The 18,522-nt window shown below is 35.9% G+C and overlaps 1 protein-coding gene and 1 non-coding gene across 3 annotated transcripts in view; both read right to left on the reverse strand.

The window, feature by feature from the left end:
* The window catches only part of F13A1 (coagulation factor XIII A chain), a 183,916-nt gene that overhangs the window by 94,663 nt on the left and 70,731 nt on the right, over positions 1–18,522 (reverse strand). The window lies entirely within an intron of this gene.
* On the reverse strand, positions 2,398–2,504 carry LOC118627298. Its single transcript, XR_004959062.1, has one exon. It is a non-coding gene; the product is annotated as a U6 spliceosomal RNA (small nuclear RNA).

The raw sequence follows: 18,522 nt of genomic DNA on the forward strand, positions 1-18,522 counted from the left end.
CTTCTAGGATTTTTATGGATTCATGAGTCACATTTAAGTGTTTTATCTATTTTGAGTTTATTCTTGTGTATGGTGTAAGTTGATGGTCTAGTCTCGTGTTTTTGCATGTAGCTGTCCAATTTCCCAACACCATTTATTAAAGAGGCTGTCTTTACTCCACTGTATGCTCTTGCCACCTTTGTCAAATAGCAATTGAGCATATTGCCTTGGGTCCATTTCTGGGTTCTCTGTTCTGTTCCACTGGTCTATATGCCTGTTCTTATGCCAGTACCAGGCTGTTTTGATTGCAGTGGCTTTGTAGTATAACCTGAAATCTGGTAATGTGATCCCTCCTACTTTGTTCTTCTTTTTCAAGATTGCTGTGGCTATTAGAGGTCTTTATTGGTTCCATATGAACTTTTGAAGTATTCTAGTTCTGTGAAGTATGTCGTTGGTATTTTGATGGGGATTGCATTGAATCTATAGATTGCTTTGGGTAGTATGGACATTTTAATGATGTTAATTCTTCCAATCCATGAACAAGATATGTGCTTCCACTTTTTTATATCTTCCTCTATTTCTTTTTTCAATGACCTATAGTTTTCTGCCAATAGGTCCTTTATTTCGTTGGTTAAATTTATTCCTAGGTATCTTAATTTTTTTGCCGTGATGGTAAATGGGATTGTGTTTTTAGTTTCTCTTTCTGTGAGTTCATCATTGGTGTATAAGAATGCCATCGATTTCTTGACGTTAATTTTGTATCCTGCTACTTTGCCAAATTTATTTATTAAGTCTAGTAAATTTTTGATGGAGTCTTTGGGGTTTTCTACATATACTATCATGTCATCTGAGAATAATGACAGTTTCACTTCCTCCTTTCCAATGTGGATCCCTTTTACTTTTTCTTCCTGTCTGATTGCTGTGGCTAAGACTTCCAGTACTATGTTAAATAAGAGTGGCAGAAGTGGGCATCCCTGTCTTGTTCCTGTTCTTAAGGGAAATGCTTTTAGTTTTTGCCCATTGAGAACGATGTTGGCTGTAGGTCTTTCATATATGGCCTTTATTACGCCAAGATATGATCCCTCTATTCCCACACTGCTGAACATTTTTATCAGAAATGGGTGCTGTATTTTGTCGAATGCTTTTTCAGTGTCTATTGATATGATCATATGATTTTTATTCTTCATTTTGTTTATGTGGTGTATCACATTTATTGATTTGCAAATATTGTACCAGCCTTACATCCCTGGGATGAATCCCACTTGGTCATGGTGAATAATTTTTTTGATGTATTGCTGGATTCGATTTGCTAGTATTTTGTTCAGTATTTTGGCATCCAGGTTCATCAGGGATATTGGTCTGGAGTTTTCTTTCTTTGTAGTGTCTTTTTCTGGTTTTGGAATTAGAATTAGGCTGGCCTCATAAAACAAGTTTGGAAGTCTTCCTTCTTTTTGAATTTTTTGAAGTAGTTTGAGGAGAATGGGTATTAGTTCTTCTTTGAATGTTCGGTAAAATTCCCCCGTGAAGCTGTCCAGGCCTGGGCTTTTGTTTGCTGGAAGAGTCTTGATTACACCTTCAATTTCTTCTGTTGTTATTGGTCTGTTCAAGTTTTCTGTCTCTTCCAGGTTCAGTTTTGGGAGACTATGTGTTTCTAGAAATTTGTCCATTTTGTTTAGATTGTTGAATTTGCTGCCGTATAATTGTTCATGATATTTGCTAACAATCCTTTGTATTTCTATGGTGTCAGTTATTATTTCTCCTCTTTCATTTATGATTTTGTGTATTTGGGTTCTCTCTCTTTGTTTCTTGGTGAGTCTAGCTAAGAGTCCATCAATCTTGTTTATCTTTTCAAAGAAACAGCTCTTTGTTTCATTGATCCTTTCAATTGTTTTTTTGGTCTCCATGTCATTTATTTCTGCTCTGTTCTTTACTATTTCCTTCCTTCTACTTGCTCTGGGGTTTTCTTTTTGTTTGCTTTCTAGTTCTTTAAGTTGTGAGGTTAGATAGTCTATTAGAAATTTTTCTTGCTTCTTGAGGTAGGCCTGTTATGCTATGAATTTCCCTGTCAGAACTGCTTTCGCTGCATCCCATAGATTTTGTGTTGTTGTGTGTTCATTTTCATTGGTTCCCAGGAAGTTTTAAATTTCTTCCTTGATCTCCATGGTAACCCATTCATTGTTTAATAGCAAGCTATTTAGCTTCCATGTGTTCAAATGTCTTTGCATGTTCTTGTTGCAATTGATTTCTAGTTGCATGCCATTTTGACCTGAGAAGATGCTTGATATGATTTTAATCTTCTTGAACTTGTAGAGACTTAGTTTGTGTCCTAACATGTGGTCTGTCTTTCAGAATGTCCCATGTGCACTTGAGAAGAATGTGAATTCGGTAGTTTTGGGGTGTAATTCTCTGTAGATATCTAAAAATATGGAACGTTTCACGAATTTGCGTGTCATCTTTGAGCAGGGGCCATGCTAATATTCTCTGTATTGTTCCAATTTTAGTATATGTGCTGCTGAAGCGAGCACAAGACTTCCATTTTAAAGAGTAATGTGAGACATGAGTGAAAGGGAACTGACCCTTGCATGCTCACGGTGCTCACTGGATGCTGTCAAGCATCCTGAAAAGAAAGGGCTACCCTTATTTTTATTCCTTTGTAAAAGTGGTATAACTGTTGTGACTATTGTAACAATAAACATTTCAAATGCCTGCTGTTGAGATCGAAATGTCCTTTTAAGACCACCAAGGTCTCGAAGTACCATTTAGGAATGTTTTAACCTGTTTTCCTTATAATATGAGATGTTTATGGACTTGTCTTATAAAATATTAGATTGAATTATAGAGTTATTATAATTTAAATTGGTATAAAAGGAGATGAATAAAATGGATAGTCTAGAAACACATTTTACAAGATGTATTTATCTGCCTGTGAAATTAATATATAATAAAGAAAGTATTGCAAATCCAAGGGAGTGTTTATTAAATTCAGCTGAGAAAATTGGTTGTTTGGGAAAAGTAAATTTTCTATACATCAAAATAAACTGAAAATTAATTTAAATCAGAATTTAAAAATGGAAAGCATAAGATATCTAGAATAAAATAATAGGTGAATATTTATTTGGTCTCTAGATGAGAAAGTTTTATCTAAACAAACATAATAGAAAAAAAGAAAAAATGATTAATGCATTTTATTTAATATATAGATAAAATTTGGTTTTCAAATATAGTGAAATTTAAAGTATATAACAAACAAGGGAAACATTTGCAACAACAGAAAATGTTAGTAAACTTCCCTTATATGTAAAGAATTCTAATAAATTGATAAATGTGCTGCTTGAGTTGCAAATGCAAAAATCATAAAATGTTTAAAAGAAAGTCAACAAAGGGAAAACCATTTCACAAAAAAGAAAATGTGACCATACATTCATTAAAGCAATTTTCACTAAGCAGTATTTGAAGAACTGAAACGTCTTAAAAGAAAAAAAATATGCACATGTATATTAATTTATTCATGCATTTGAACTTATACTCAATACCAATGAATGCATGATGAATTGTCAATCTACTGATGAGATTGTAATAGTTACAATATTTTTCTTGTTTTCTTTTTCCTGAATTTTTAAAATTTCGCCTTGAAAATAAATATAGTCTTTGATTCAGAGTAATAAGTCTATTAACCCATAGAAATAATGCATCATATGTGTATGCAGTGTTTGTGTATCACAGCACTGCTTGAATAGTGAAAACCTGGGGGGTGGGGATCCTGAAATGTTTCCAAATGAATTTCTTGTCTGCATAATAGAATAGAATAAGCCATTAAAATATACTTTGGAAAAATATTTAATGATACTAGAACTATACATTTAGCAAGTGAAAACTTAAATGTGGCACACAAATTCATGTATAAAATATGTATAATTATGTAAAAATAATTTAAAAATGTAGAAAAAAGGAGACTCTAGTACACTGCTGGTGGGAATGCAGACTGGTGCAGCCATTGCAGAAAACCATATGATGTTTCCTCAAAAAATTAAAAATTGAACTGCCAATTGACCCAGTGATCACACTTCTAGAACCATATCCTAAGAAGCCTGAAACACCAAGCAGAAAGAATATATGTACCCCTATGTTCATAGCAGCACTATTTACAATCGCTAAGATCTGGAAACAGCCCAAGTGTCCATCAGTAGATGAATGGATAAAAAAAGCTGTGGTACATATACAAAATGGAGTACTATGCAGCTGTAAGAAAGAGAGATCTCTCACCCTCTGAGATGACATGGAGGGACCTGGAGAGTGTTATGCTGAGAGAAATAAGCCAGTCAGAGAAAGACAGGTATCACATGATCTCACTTAATTGTGGAATGTAATGAACAAAATAAGCTGATGAACAAATTGATCCAGAGACATGAAAGTAGGGAACAGACTGACAAACCTCAGAGGGAAGGTGGGGGGTGGGAAGAAGTAAACTAAAGAACTTATATGCATATATGCATAACCAATGGACACAGACAAGAGTCAGGGGAAGGCAGGAGGGGGTTGGAGTGAGGAGGATGGGATCAATGGGGAAAGAAAGGGGACATCTGTAGTACTTTCAACAATAAAGATAAACAATTAAAAATCAAGATAGTTTTGTAAAGATAACTGATACATTCATTTTCTTCCACTATTACTGCAGATTCCGTGATATTGCAGAAATGTACATATGCTAAATTCATAAAATTAGGTGTGGGGAGCAAGAAAGAATGCCATGAGCATCTCCAGAAGAACTGAGGAATTCCTAGAATAAAAAATATATATAAAGATCGGAAAGTGTAGTAAGAAGCATGAAAGACACCCAGAGTGCCCAACATCTGCCTAAAAGGCATTTTATTATAAGATCATATAGAAAAATAAAAAGCAGAAAATAGTTCAAGATGTAAGAGAAAGAATATCCCAGGGCTAAACAAAGACTTAAATTGTCAAAACTAAAAGAATCATAGTGTATCAAACATGATAAATGAAGATAAGACCCACACCTAGACCCAAACTGTTTAAATCTCAAAACTTCTAAAAAAAAGTAAAACTTTAAAGTCAAGTTTAAAAATATTTGTAAAAGAAAAGATTGAAATTATATTTTCATAGGTAAAACTTTCCTTTTTGATAGCAGACTTTTCACAGGTGTTATTGGATGCTAAAAGACAGACAAGTAATATCATGGACATCCAAAGGAATTGGCGTCCAACCAACAGACATCTTTGGACATAAAAGGACTAAACAATTTGATTACCTGCACATCTTCTCTATAAAAGGTAATCAGACATGTACTAAATGAGAAAAATGCAAACACAAAAGCATTATTAAAACCAATAGAAAACTATTGAGGAATGATATAAAACATTAAAACCATAAAACTAAAATTCCAGATGATTCAACACAAGAAGTGGTAAGGGTTGAGTGGAAGAGGTAAGTAAATGTTTGCAAAGGTTCCTGTCATGACCTGAGGAGATCACATATATCAGTTATTTTTAGGCATCGACAGAAAAAGAAATAAATTTAAATATGTGATTTAAAAAATAAAACAGTTTTTAGTCATGTGAAGATAGTCTTAATTAAAAAAAATTTTTTTTAATTCATTTTAGAAAGAGAGGAAGGGAGAGGGAGAGAGAGATGGAAACATCAATGAGAGAGAACATCGATTGGCCACCTCCTGCATGCCCCCCACTGGGGATCGGGCCCACAACCTGGGCATGTGCCCTGACCGGGAATCAGACTGGTGACCTCTTGGTGCATGGGTCGACGCTCAACCACTGAACCACACTGTCTGGGCACTTCAAGTTAAAAAGAGCAATTTTTAAAAAGAGCAATTTCACTCACTCTACATCTTCCATAGACTATAACAAGGACAAGAAAAACTGCAAAATAAACAAAAGGAGTAAAAATGGTAAGCTGTTTTAGTAACCATATTATTAGTAATAACATTGATACTGCTATTTTATTTTTTTATTTTTATTTTTGTTAATCCTCACCTAAGGACATTTTTGCATTTATCTTCAGGTAGAAGGGAAGGGAGAGAGGAAGGACAAGAGAGAGAAACATCAATGTGAGAGAGACACATCGACTGGCTGCCACCCACACGACCCCAACCAGGGCCGGGGACAAACCGCAACCAAGGTACGTGCTCTTAGCGGGAACCGAACCCAGGACTCTCTGGTCCACAGGCCGATGCTCTAACTGCTGAGCCAAACTGGCCAGGGCAATACTGCTATTTTAAAACTAATATAACATAAGCAATCATCTCAATGACATTAGAGACCAAGATTTGCAGTATAAGAGAAGAAATGCATAAACAAAATCAAAGAAAGGAAAATGTAAACTACTAAATTTAAGGTATTTGTTACTTAATAGTCCTTTACAAATCATTCTAGATGTAGTATTACTTTCCCTCACTTTTTAAATTAAAAATGATTGTAAATCTGGAGGGGAAAGGCGTTCTTTTTTAATGACTTTCATACATGATATATGCTACTTAGTACTGCAGCTGCAGACCAACAGCTGGTCTAATTTTAAATAAGAATGTAAATGTTCAAGGATTTGATTACAAAATGAGGTTTTTCTTTAAAACTCGTGTTGAATGAATGACTCCTGTCCATTCTCAGAGCTCACATCGCCCAGGTTCACTTGCTGGTCTTCCAGCCCCCAGGGTTCCTGTCACCTCTCCGTGTGCTGTGCTCCTCCCTCCCGCTTGCAAGGGCGCTCTGTTCTTTTCCTTTTCCTGGTCAAGAGGAAGTAAGTTTATTCATTTACTGACTAAATGAATAAATGTAATAAACAAAACATTAAATACTTCCTTAAGTAGCATAATGTATTCCCTTACAACATATCAGGGTACATTAAAGGAACTTTTGCCTGAAAATGATGTGTGGAGACTATTGTGTAAAGGTAGGTATTTTGTGAAATAATCTTAAAACTGCAAATTGACGCATGTTTGGTCAGATTGTATCGGGCTTAATTTCTTTTCCTTTTTTTTAAATTTGAAAATGACTTTAGCAATAATTAATATAATGCTTACCACATTCTGCCATTAAGGTATATAGGTTAGCACAGTGATACTGAAAAAATCTTAATGAGTAAGGACTTTTGGGATAGGCAATTTCCTTGTTTCTTTTCTGTCCACTCACATCAGTTAAGGTATTTGTTTCTGGACTAATGGATTCTTTTATATTTTTAGCTAGAAATTAGTATCATAAATCTATTTCGAGTATACTTTGTGTAAAATAAAGTTATTTAGCTTTGGTAATAACTTTTTCAAGCTGAATTCTTTCTAGCAAGATATTTTTCAATGCTTTTATTTACTACGCACTTAGACTATGCACTGTTCCTGAAATATTTAGTAACACTTTTTTTTGGTACTTTTGCCATTTAAAAAAGCTGTGGTGGTTGCCCAGCCAGTGTGGCTCAGTGGATTGAACATTATCCCATGGACCGAGAGGTCCTGATTCAATTCCTGGGCAGGGCACATACATGGGTTGTATGTTCGATCCACATGAGGAGGCAGCCAATCAATGTTTCTCTCTCACATCAATGTTTCTATCTCTCTCTCCAAATAAATCATTAAAAACATATTTTAAAAAAAAGCTGTGGTGTAGTTGGCCTGTAATTAAGTACAATGTTAAAGCCACTCTTAGCTGCCCTGAGCCTGGAATATGGTCTCTAAGCATCATTTCTCCTCCTGTGCTCTTCCCACTAAAAGGTCCTGGGCTCCTTAAGAAAAATGATTCAAAGAGATTTGGGTCAGGAAATGTACAGAACTAGACTCAAATACATCTTCTTACCAGAAAACAAGGAGGTTATTAAAGACTCTAGGGGTCACAAGAAAGGAATTAGAAATCAACTTGAAAGGGGTCCCACTGGCAAAGGATGGGATCATTCAAATAACGAAAATAGCCATCATTGCAAAGGATTAGAACAAATAAAATATTTTGGTAATAATAAACTTATAATGATTTTAGAAGTTCATTGGTCACCTTTGTAGTGTTCTAGGACCCCACTCATTATTCTGAAAACATAGAAATAAGGGGGGAGATGTATCTAGACTCGTAGAAATACTACCTCAAGGCAGCACATAATTGATGTAATAAACACAGAAGGAATGGCAGATTAGAAGGCCATTTGGCAATCCCTAATGAAGTAATGGAACTAGGCTAAAATTTGGTAAAAGGCTAATGGGGAATTTCATAATGGATGGATGAAACTGATAGAACCTAATCCTATTGATAAAACAAAACATCAAAAAGAGCGAAAAGTAGACATTATGTATCTCCTGGTGGGATGAATGCCCTGGGAAGCATACATCATGATTTGTGAAGTATTCTTTCTTTCCTTCCCCCATCGTCCCGCCTAACCCCAAAGAAAATGATTCACTTGAAGATGAATCTGATTCAGTCTTTAGACCAAATTAACTGCCTAACAGGAAGTACGAGGGTATCACAAACACTACATGACACCAGGAGATGGAAATCAGCAAAATAGAGAATTCTACATGACAAATGTAGAATTCTACATGACAAATGACTCAGTTTCAGCATCAGCGAAAAAGACTGATGAAAAGAATTACTCTAGAGTAAAAAATGTAAGAGATCTATCAACCAAATTTTATTGATAGACATTGATTCAAACAAAGTGTGAAAAGACATTTTTTAGAAATATGGGGAAGGTTGAATAAGGACTGATTGTTATTCAATACAAAAGAATTTTTACTGATTTCATATACACACAAACATATATACATGTATATATATACATACATATGTGCACATACATACACATTTTATATATATCTATTTTAAAAAGGTGCATGCTAAAATCTATAGGTATACAACTATATGACAACTGAAATTTGTTTGAAAATACTAAGGCTAAAAATAATGGCAAAAAGGATAGATTAAAAAAATGTGACAAAATCTTGATAACTTAGATCTGGGAGATATATTAATAAGTATTCATTGTACTATTCCTTGTACTTTTTAGTTTGTTTGAAATATTCTATAATAAAAGTAAACTTTGCCAAAGGTTATAAAAGAAAAACACTTGCATAAATGAAAGCATTCAAAATGTTTCTAATTGGATATGAAGATTAAAAATTGTAAATATATAATTCAACCAAAATTAGTTTGTACAATCAATGTAAACAATCAAATTACAGTCAGAATTTTTAGAACTCTACAAGCTGATTCAAAGTTTATCTGAGAGTCCAGTCAAGATGATAGAGTAGGTAAATACGGTGTTTACCTCCTCCCATGACCACATCAAAATTATAAACAAGTTACAGAACAATCAACCTGGAAACCCATCTTAAGACAAGCTGAACAGAAGTCCTATAACTAAGTAAATAGGAAGTCACATCAAGATTGGTAGGAGGTTGAGATGCAAAACAGGCTGGCCCTACAATGACATGTAGTGTTCAAAAATTGGGAAGTATTTCTCAGCTGCAGTTGCCTCCTGAGAAGCAAGGGGTCCCAGCCTCACACAAAACTCTCCAGCCTGGAGCACCAGTGCTGGGAATAGAAGCCCACACAAATTCTGGCTGTGAAAATCAGCAGGAATTTTGTCCATCTGGATGAAATGGAAGACTGCTGGAAACCCAGATATCCTCTTAAAGGGCCCTTACACAGACTCCCTCACTATCAAGCACTCAACCAGGGCTCTAACAATGAGATAGTAGCTCAGAGGACACCAAAAACATACAGGGAAAAACTGAGTTGTGTGGCTTTAGAGCAAGGGCTAGAGGGAGAGTGCCACTGTCCCACTGTCCTGCACCTCTCAAGAAGCCCAGAACCAGTGGCTGGTTTCAGACCACAATAGAGCACCACTTAATTAGCTCCACAAATGGCACATCCAAAGGATGGTCTCAGCAAGCACCAGAGCTTGCTGGGGCAAATTCCACTCCATGGGGTCAGCCCCCACACAGCAATTGCTGTGCTACAGTTGGGGCCAATACTCTCAGCCAGTCAGCTCCACTCATGACATGCCAACAGCAACCAAGGCTCAATTACAACAGGAGGTAACATACAATCCATACAAGGGATACTCCTAGAGCAATACAATCCATACAAGGAATACTCCTAGAGCACCCAGCTCAGGTGATCAAGGAGACTTTGCCACTAGCTTTATAGGCCACCTACTATATAAGGTCACACTGTAAATACTGGGAGACATAAAGGATCTACCTAGTAAATGGAAACAAACACAAAGAGGCAGTCAAAATGAAAAGACAAAACAAACAAACATGTTCCAAATGAAAGAACAGAAAACAAGAACTAAATGAAATGGAGACAAGAAATCTACCAAATATAGTTCAAATACTAGTTATTAAAATGCTCAAGAAGACCTGGCCAGTTTGGCTCAGTGGTTAGAGTGTTGGCCCACAGACCAGAGAGACTTGGGTTCAGTCCCCACTGCAAACTCAGTTGCTGTTTGTCCCCGGCCCTGGTTGGGGTTGTGTGGGTGGCAGCCAGTTGACGTGTCTCTCTTGCATCGATGTTTCTCTCTCTCTCTATCTTCTTGCCTCTATCCCACCCACTCTATCTGAATATAAATGCAAAAAAAAAAAGTCCTTGGGTAAGGATTAAAAAAAAAAATGCCCAAGGAACTCAGTAAAAAATTCAACAGAGAGATAGCAAGTATAAAAAAGATATAGAGGTTATAAAAAACAATCTATTAGAAATGAAGAATACAATAACTGAGATAAAGAATACATTAGAAGGAGTAAAACAACAGATTAGATAAAGCAGGGATTAAAGCCGCAATTTAGAAGACAAGATGGTGGAAAACACTGAATTGGAACAGCAAAAAGAAAAATGAATTAACTCCACCCAAATGAGGGTAATTTAAGGGACCTCTGGGACAACATCAAGCATAACAACATTTGTATCATAGAAGTACCAACAGGAAAACAGAAAGAACAAGAGAGTGAGAACATATTTGAAAAAATAATGACTAAAAATGTCCTTAACCTGGTGAAGGAAAAAAAAACACAGGTTCAGGAATTGCAGAGATCCCAAACTAGATGAACCCAAAGAGTCCCACACCAGGACACATCATTATTAAAATGGCAAAGACTGAAGACAAAGAGAGAATCTCAAAAGTGGCAAGAGAAAGATAGTTCCCTACAAGGGAACTCCCATAAGACTGTTAGTTGACATTTTGACCGAAACTTTGTAGGCCAGAAGAGATTGGCACAAAATATTCAAAGTGATAAAAATCAAGAACCTACAACCAAGACTACTCTACCCAGCAAGACTATCATTCAAACTTGTAGGAGAAATAAAGAGCTTTCCAGATAAGAAAAAGCTAAAGGAATTCATGGCCACCAAGTCAATATTACAAGAAGAGTTAAAAGGACTTCTTTAAGAAGAAGAAGGAAAACAAAGAACATAAATATGAATAATAAAACAGCAATGACTACACACCAATCAATAGTCACTTTAAATTATAAATGGATCAAAAGACATTAGGTAGTTGAATGGATAAGTAAATAAGACTCATACATATGCTATCTACTCCAGACTGAAAGGCACACAGACTGAAAGTAAAGGGATGAAAAAAATATTTCATTCAAATAGAAAGGAAAAAGCTGGGGTGGCAATATTTACCTCAGGAAAAAAGTAGCTTTAAAACAAGGCTAAAATAAAAGATGAAGAAGGACATTTCATAATGATAAAGGGATAAATTCAACAAAAGGATATAACCCTTACAAAATTTATACAACTAACATAGGAGTTCCTAAATCTATAAAGCAAATGTTGACAAACATAAAGGGAGAGATAGATGGTAACACAATCAGAGTAGGGGACTTCAACACCTCATTGTCGTCAATGAATAGATATTCCGGACAGAAAATGTACAAGGTAGTAGCAGCCTTAGGTGTCACACTAAATCTTATGAATTTATTTGATTTCTTCAGAGCATTTTAGCCCAAAGCAATAGAATATGCATTCTTTTCAACTTCACAAAGAACATTTTCCAGGGTAGACTACATCTTAGGACACAAAACATGTCTTAATAAATTATTGAAATCATATCAAGCATGTTCTCGAACCACAGTGATATGAAAGTAGAAATCAATTACCGAAACAAACAAACATACAAAAATACCCATAAAAACAAACCCCTAAAAACCACACAAACACATGGAGCCTATTAACATGCTACTAAACAATGAATGGGTTAAGAATGAGATCAAGGAAGAAAACAAAATATCCCTTGAGAAGTATGGAAATGAAAGCACAATGACACAAAATTGATGAGACAGTACAAAAATAGTTCAAAGAGAGGAATTTATAGCCTACCTCAAGAAACAAGAAAAATTTAAAATAAAGATTCTGACTTAATACCTAAAGAAATTAGAAAAAGAACAACAAACAAAGCCTGAAGTGTGTAGAAGGAAGGAAGTAATAAAGATCAGAGTGGAAATAAACAAAATAGAGTATAAAAAATAGTACAAAAGATCAGTGAAACCAAGATCCAGTTAGTTGAAATGATAGACCTTTAATCAGACTCATCAAGAAAAATGAGAGAAGATCCAAATAAAATCAGAAAGAGAAGTGACAACTGAAACTACTGAAATACAAAGGATTATAAGAAAATACTAAGAACAATTATATGCCAACAAATTGGAAAATTTGGAATAAATGGGTAAATTCCTAGAAACATACAATCTTCCAAGACTGACTGAAGAAGAAACAAAAAAATCTGAACAGACCAAACACTACTAATAAAATAGAAGCACTAATTAAAAAAACTACCAGTACACAAAAGTCCTGGACTGGTTACCTTCACAGAATAATTTTACAAAACATTCTAAGAATTAATACATCATTTTCAAAGGATTCTAAAAAAATTGAAGAGGAGGCAAGGCTCTAAAACCAGACAAAGACAACATAAAAAAAGAAAATTATATGGGGTACAGATTGACAAGCTTCAGAGGAGGAGGGGTTGAGGGGGGGAGAGATAAACCACAGGACTTACATGTAGGTATGCATGACCAATGAACATAGACAACAAAGCTGGAGATGGGGTCGGGGAAAGGGGAGGAGGGTGTCAATGGGGGAAAAATGAGAAACATCTTTAACAAAAACAAACAAATCAATCAATCAATCAATAAATAAATAATTTAAAGACAAAGAAAATTATAAACTAATACCCTTGATAAATATAAAAGCAAAAATCCTCAACAAAGGTTAGCAAACTGAATCAGTGGTACATTAAATAGATCATACACCATGACCAGGTGGGATGTATTCATGGGATGCATAGTTGGTTCAATATCCACAAATCAATTAACGTGATACACCACATAAACAAAATGAATGGTAAAAATTATATGATTATATCAATAGATGTAGAAAAACATTTGACAAAATCCTGCATCTATTTATGAGAAAATTTCTCATCAAAGTTAGAATAAAGGGAAAACACCTCAACATAGTCAAGGCCATATATGACAAACCACACCAAATATCATACAAAAAAGGAAAAACTAAAAGTATTTTTCCTAATATCAGGAACAAGACAAAGATGACCACTTTCACCACTTTTATTCAACATATAATTGGAAGTCCTAGCTCAGCAATCAGATAAAAAAATAATAATAATAATAAAAATAATTAAAAGACATCCAAATTGGAAAGGAAAAAGTAAAAAAGTCATTATTTGCAGATGACATAATATAGAGAGAACCCTGAAGAGTGCACACAAATCTATTAGAACTGGTACGTGATTTCAGTGAAGTACCAGAATACAAAATTAATATTCAGAAATCAGTTATTTTTATACACTAATAATGAACTATTAGAAAGAGAGAGAAAAAAATAATCTCACAAAAGAACTTTGAATAGCCACAGCAATCTTGAGAAAGAAAAACAAAGTTGAAGGTATCAAATTATATTACAAGTTTATAGTAATCAAAACAGCATGGTACTAACATAAAAACAGACACATAGATCAATGGAACAGAATAGGGAGCCCAGAAATAAAACCACACCTATATGGTCAATTAATTTTTGACAAAGAGGAACAGTATATACAGTAAGTGCTCTTGGGGAAAACTGTACAGATACCTAAAAAAGAAAGAAAGAAAGAAAGAAAGAAAGAAAGAAAGAAAGAGAGAGAGAGAGAGAGAGAGAGAGAGAGAGAGAGAGAGAGAGAGGAAGGAAGGAAGGAAGGAAGGAAGGAAGGAAGGAAGGAAGGAAGGAAGGAAGGAAGGAAGGAGACCACTTTCTTACCCCAGATACAAGAATAAAATTAAAATAGATTAAAGGCTTAAGTAGAAGACCTGAAATCATAAAACTTCAAAAAGAAAATGCATGCAGTAAACTCTCTGACATTACTCTTAGTAATATTTTTTTCCCTCATATCTCCTCAGGCAAGGAAAACAAGAAAAAGAATAAACATCAAGCTAAAAAGATTTTTCACAGCAAAGGAAATCATCAAGAAAACAACCTATTGAATGGGAGAACATATTCACCAACAATAGACCCTGTTCGGAGTTAATATTCAAAATCTTTAAAGAACTCATATAATTTAACACCAAAAAAAACAAACAATTCAAGTGAAAAATGGGCAAAAGACCTAAATAAACATTTCTTCATTTGTGACGGCATAGATAGACCCAGAGGGTATTACGCTAAGTGAAATAAGTCAAGTAAAGAAGGACAAATACCATATGATTTTAGTTATGTGTGGAATATAAAGAGCAAAATAAATGAACAAACAAAACAGAAATAGACTCATAGATAGAGAACAAACTGATGGTTGCCAGATGGGACAGGTCTTGGGGGGCTGGGTTAAAAAGTGAAGAAATTAAGAAGTAATCATTGGTAGTTGTAAACTAGTTGTAGGGATGTAAAGTACAGCATAGGGAATGTAGTCAATCATATTGTAATAACTACGTATAGTGCCAGGATAGTATTAGACCTATTGGGGTGATCGTTTTGTAAGTTATATAAATGTGTGATACACCTGTAACTAATATAAAATAATACTAAATGTCAACTGTAATTGAAAAAGAGTTTTTCTGAAAGGGCAATGTGAAAAAAATAGGCAAAACTTAAAATGTTGAAAAAGAAAATCTGGGAGCTTGCCTCATGATAAGTTGAACTTGCTACCCTAATTCACCCATTCCTGTAACCATGCCCTTTGGATTGTAACGAGTGGAATGTCCCCCTCTTGACTTTGGGCTTACTTTGCTTACAGGGCTGTTAGTAGAAGTGATGTAAGTAGGGGTTTGAAATGAGCTTGCACAGTTAAGCACGTGCTCTTGAATTGTTGCCAGCACTATGATAAAAACATATCCCAGCAAGCCCACAGGTCACAGGAGGAAGAGACACAGGCGGATGGAGCAGAGCATCTGCACAACCATGCGGTCGGGTAGAGCCTCTCCGGCTGCTCGCACCTGAAGCAGAGCTGGCCCACCAAGCTCCGTCTGCTCTGGCCCGACCACAGCCAAGTCCCAGAACCACGAGATGAATGCTTATTTTTGTACACCTGTAAGATTTCCTGTGTTTGTCTTTAGAACACCACTGTGATCAAAGCTAATGATAACAAGGTTGTAATTAAAAGTAATTTTGGCATAGTAATAAATAAGGGTAGAACTAGAGGTATATTTAGTCTTAGCATATGATAAAGATGTTATTTAAAAGCAATAGGTAATGACAGATTTGATCAATAAATGTGTTGACAACTAGGTATTCATGTGAGAAAAAAATTTTCAGTAAGATCTCTTTCTTTCACTATATACAAAATTTACTGATAGATTAAGAGGTGCATGTCTGTATCTTCCTTTCAATTTTTAATTCACATGAAGTGTCCCAGAAACGTACAAGTAGAGAAATACAAATTTTAAAATGCTCACGTTTACTAATAATTAGAGACATGCATACTAAAACCACAAAACATCACATTTTGCCTACTATTGGCAAATATTGGCAAATTTTAAAACAAATGGTAATACCTAGTGCCGATGAGGGCATGAAGAAATGGGTCCTCTCGTGTGCTGCGCCTCTATTACAAAGACTACAGCCTTTCTGAGGGTGATTGACAATATCTATGCAAATCTAAAACGTGAGTTCACTTCGACCAAGCAAAGTTATTTCCAGGTACCTACTTCCAGAAATACATTTGTACAAAGTGTATGTGAGACATTAAATACAGAATGGGATGCAATATTGAAAATGAGAAGCAATTTAAATATTTGTAAATAAAGGACCATATCAATTATGATACAACCATATCCAGTAGTTATTAAAAAGAATATTATGTACTGATATAGAAAATCTCCAAGATATATTGTGCAAGAAAGTAAGGTATAAAGTAACATGCACAACACCATACCATTTGTTGTTAAAAAAAATCCAAACTCTACAGATGAATTTATAGACAGACATTCATATGTAAAATTATAGCAAAGTATCCAGAACGAAAGACACAGTTAAAGGGGTTTGTTTTGTTTTCTGGAGATTCTCTAGGATTGGATGGTAAGAAGGGTAAGTCCGGTTTTTTTTTACCATATGTATGAGTGTATGAGTACTTGTGTGCATATTTGAAAAGGACAATGTATTCAATTAATTGTCAATTAAAAATTAAAACATTCAAAAATACATTAAATAGATGAAAATACACCAAAAGGTTAATTGTGTCTGTGTTTTTGTAGATCTCTAAGTTCTTTTTATGCTTCCAAGACTTTCATTATCTTAAAAAGAGTTTTTCTTTCATTTTTTTTTTAATCCTCACCTAAGGATATTTTCCCATTTACCTTCAGATAGAGCAGGAGGGAGGGAAGGAGAGAGGAAGAGAGAGAGAAGAACATCAACGTGAGAGAGACACATCAATTAGTTGCCTCCTGCATGACCCCAACCCGGACCGGGGACGAACCGCAACCAAGGTACATGCCCTTGGCCAGAATCGAACCCGAAACTCTTTGGTCCACAGGGCTGATGCTCTAATCACTGAGTCAAACCAGCCAGGGCAGAAAAAATGTTTTTAAAAATGTAGTGTCATTTAAGTGAAACTACCAATTTAATAAGAGGTTACCAAGTTCAACTTTTATGTCTTAATTTTTCTTCAAGAGCAGTATGGTCGTACACTTTTTAATTATCCATGTTCTTATTAAGTACCATCATATAATCATAACTTTTCCTCCTTCTTCAAGTCTCCCTGAGCCCCTTTCTTACCAGCATGGGCTGGATTGAGCCTTGTCCCTTAGGGTCCTAAGGATGCTGTGGTACCATCCATCCCACTAGAGGAAATTGCTCTTTGATTTGTTTATTGAAAAAGCATATGTTCAGTATTTGCAATGTGCCAAGAACTTTCTAAGTGCAGTACAAAAACAAATAAACTCATTAAAACTCATAACAGATGAAACTATTATCTAATCCCATCTTACAGATGAGAAAGGTAAAGTAGCTTTCCCCAGGCCACAGTGCTAGTCAAAGGTGAAGCCAGGATCCGAGTACTAAGCTGTCTCCCAAGAGGACTGTGACTGTTGAGTCCGAGGGATCAGCTCAGGGTCCCCAGCACCCAGTGCAGTGCGCCTGGGGGTGCGGCACCAGAATCCTGCTGTGAGGATGGGGTTGGGGGCTGCCCGGAGCTTGGCGAGTGAGAGAGACCCAAGAGAGGGAAGGATTTGCCTTTGGGTTTCGGTTACTACTGATGGGAAGGTATAAATTCCCGTGGCACACACGATGAATCTTGAGTTCCGTAGCTCAAGACTCAGCAACCCCTTTCCTTCCAGCAGCCGAAGTAAATCTTCCCTGAGGGCGGCAGGAGCAGGAGTCCTCACCCAGGCGGCAGTCAGCCGGAAGCCTTGGTTTTCATTGTCAGTTTATTTATGACTTTAAAAGAAGATTGAGGGCGGAAAGAACTGCTTTATTTCACATTTTTATTCAGCTCTGTCACTTTAAAATATAGTTGTCCAAAGTTTCAATCAAACAAACAAACAAACAAACAAACAAAACACGTGACTATGGAAATGCCAGAAAACTCCCTGTTTGCTGGGCTGACAAAACCAGGAAAACTTAATCGTTTGCCTCCGGAGACTTGCTGTTGGCGTCCTGGTGTTGTTTTAAACCGTGGTTTGTGTTAGAGTCCTAGCGGGGTTTTGCTAGTTCCAGGGGGAGAGCTTACTCTCCACTTAGTAAAATGAAGGACACTTCCAAGAAGAAAAACAAACTGACCAAGAACTCAGAGTTCTAGAAAGCCAACAATGTGAAGTGTTAGAAGGCAGGTGTGCGTATGTGCATGCATGTGCGTGTGTGTGCTTATATGTAGGTGTGGCGATTACGTGAGAACTGTTGCGAGAAGCCAGGTCTAGGCAGCTCATGGAGCTGGGGTGGCAGCACATGGACCTGCTGACAGCCTCTTGAGCCTAAATGACCCCTGGCAAACTAGCACCAGCATAAAACCCAACAGGAAAAGAGAGGCCACATGGCACCTTTGGTGAGTGTGGCACAATACCCTCATCGACTGTACCCAGCAGCTCTGCCTCCAGAACAGACCTTCAACACGCCT

The sequence above is a fragment of the Molossus molossus genome, unplaced genomic scaffold (genome assembly GCF_014108415.1).
Source record: "Molossus molossus isolate mMolMol1 unplaced genomic scaffold, mMolMol1.p scaffold_m16_p_12, whole genome shotgun sequence".
Taxonomy (NCBI): domain Eukaryota; kingdom Metazoa; phylum Chordata; class Mammalia; order Chiroptera; family Molossidae; genus Molossus; species Molossus molossus.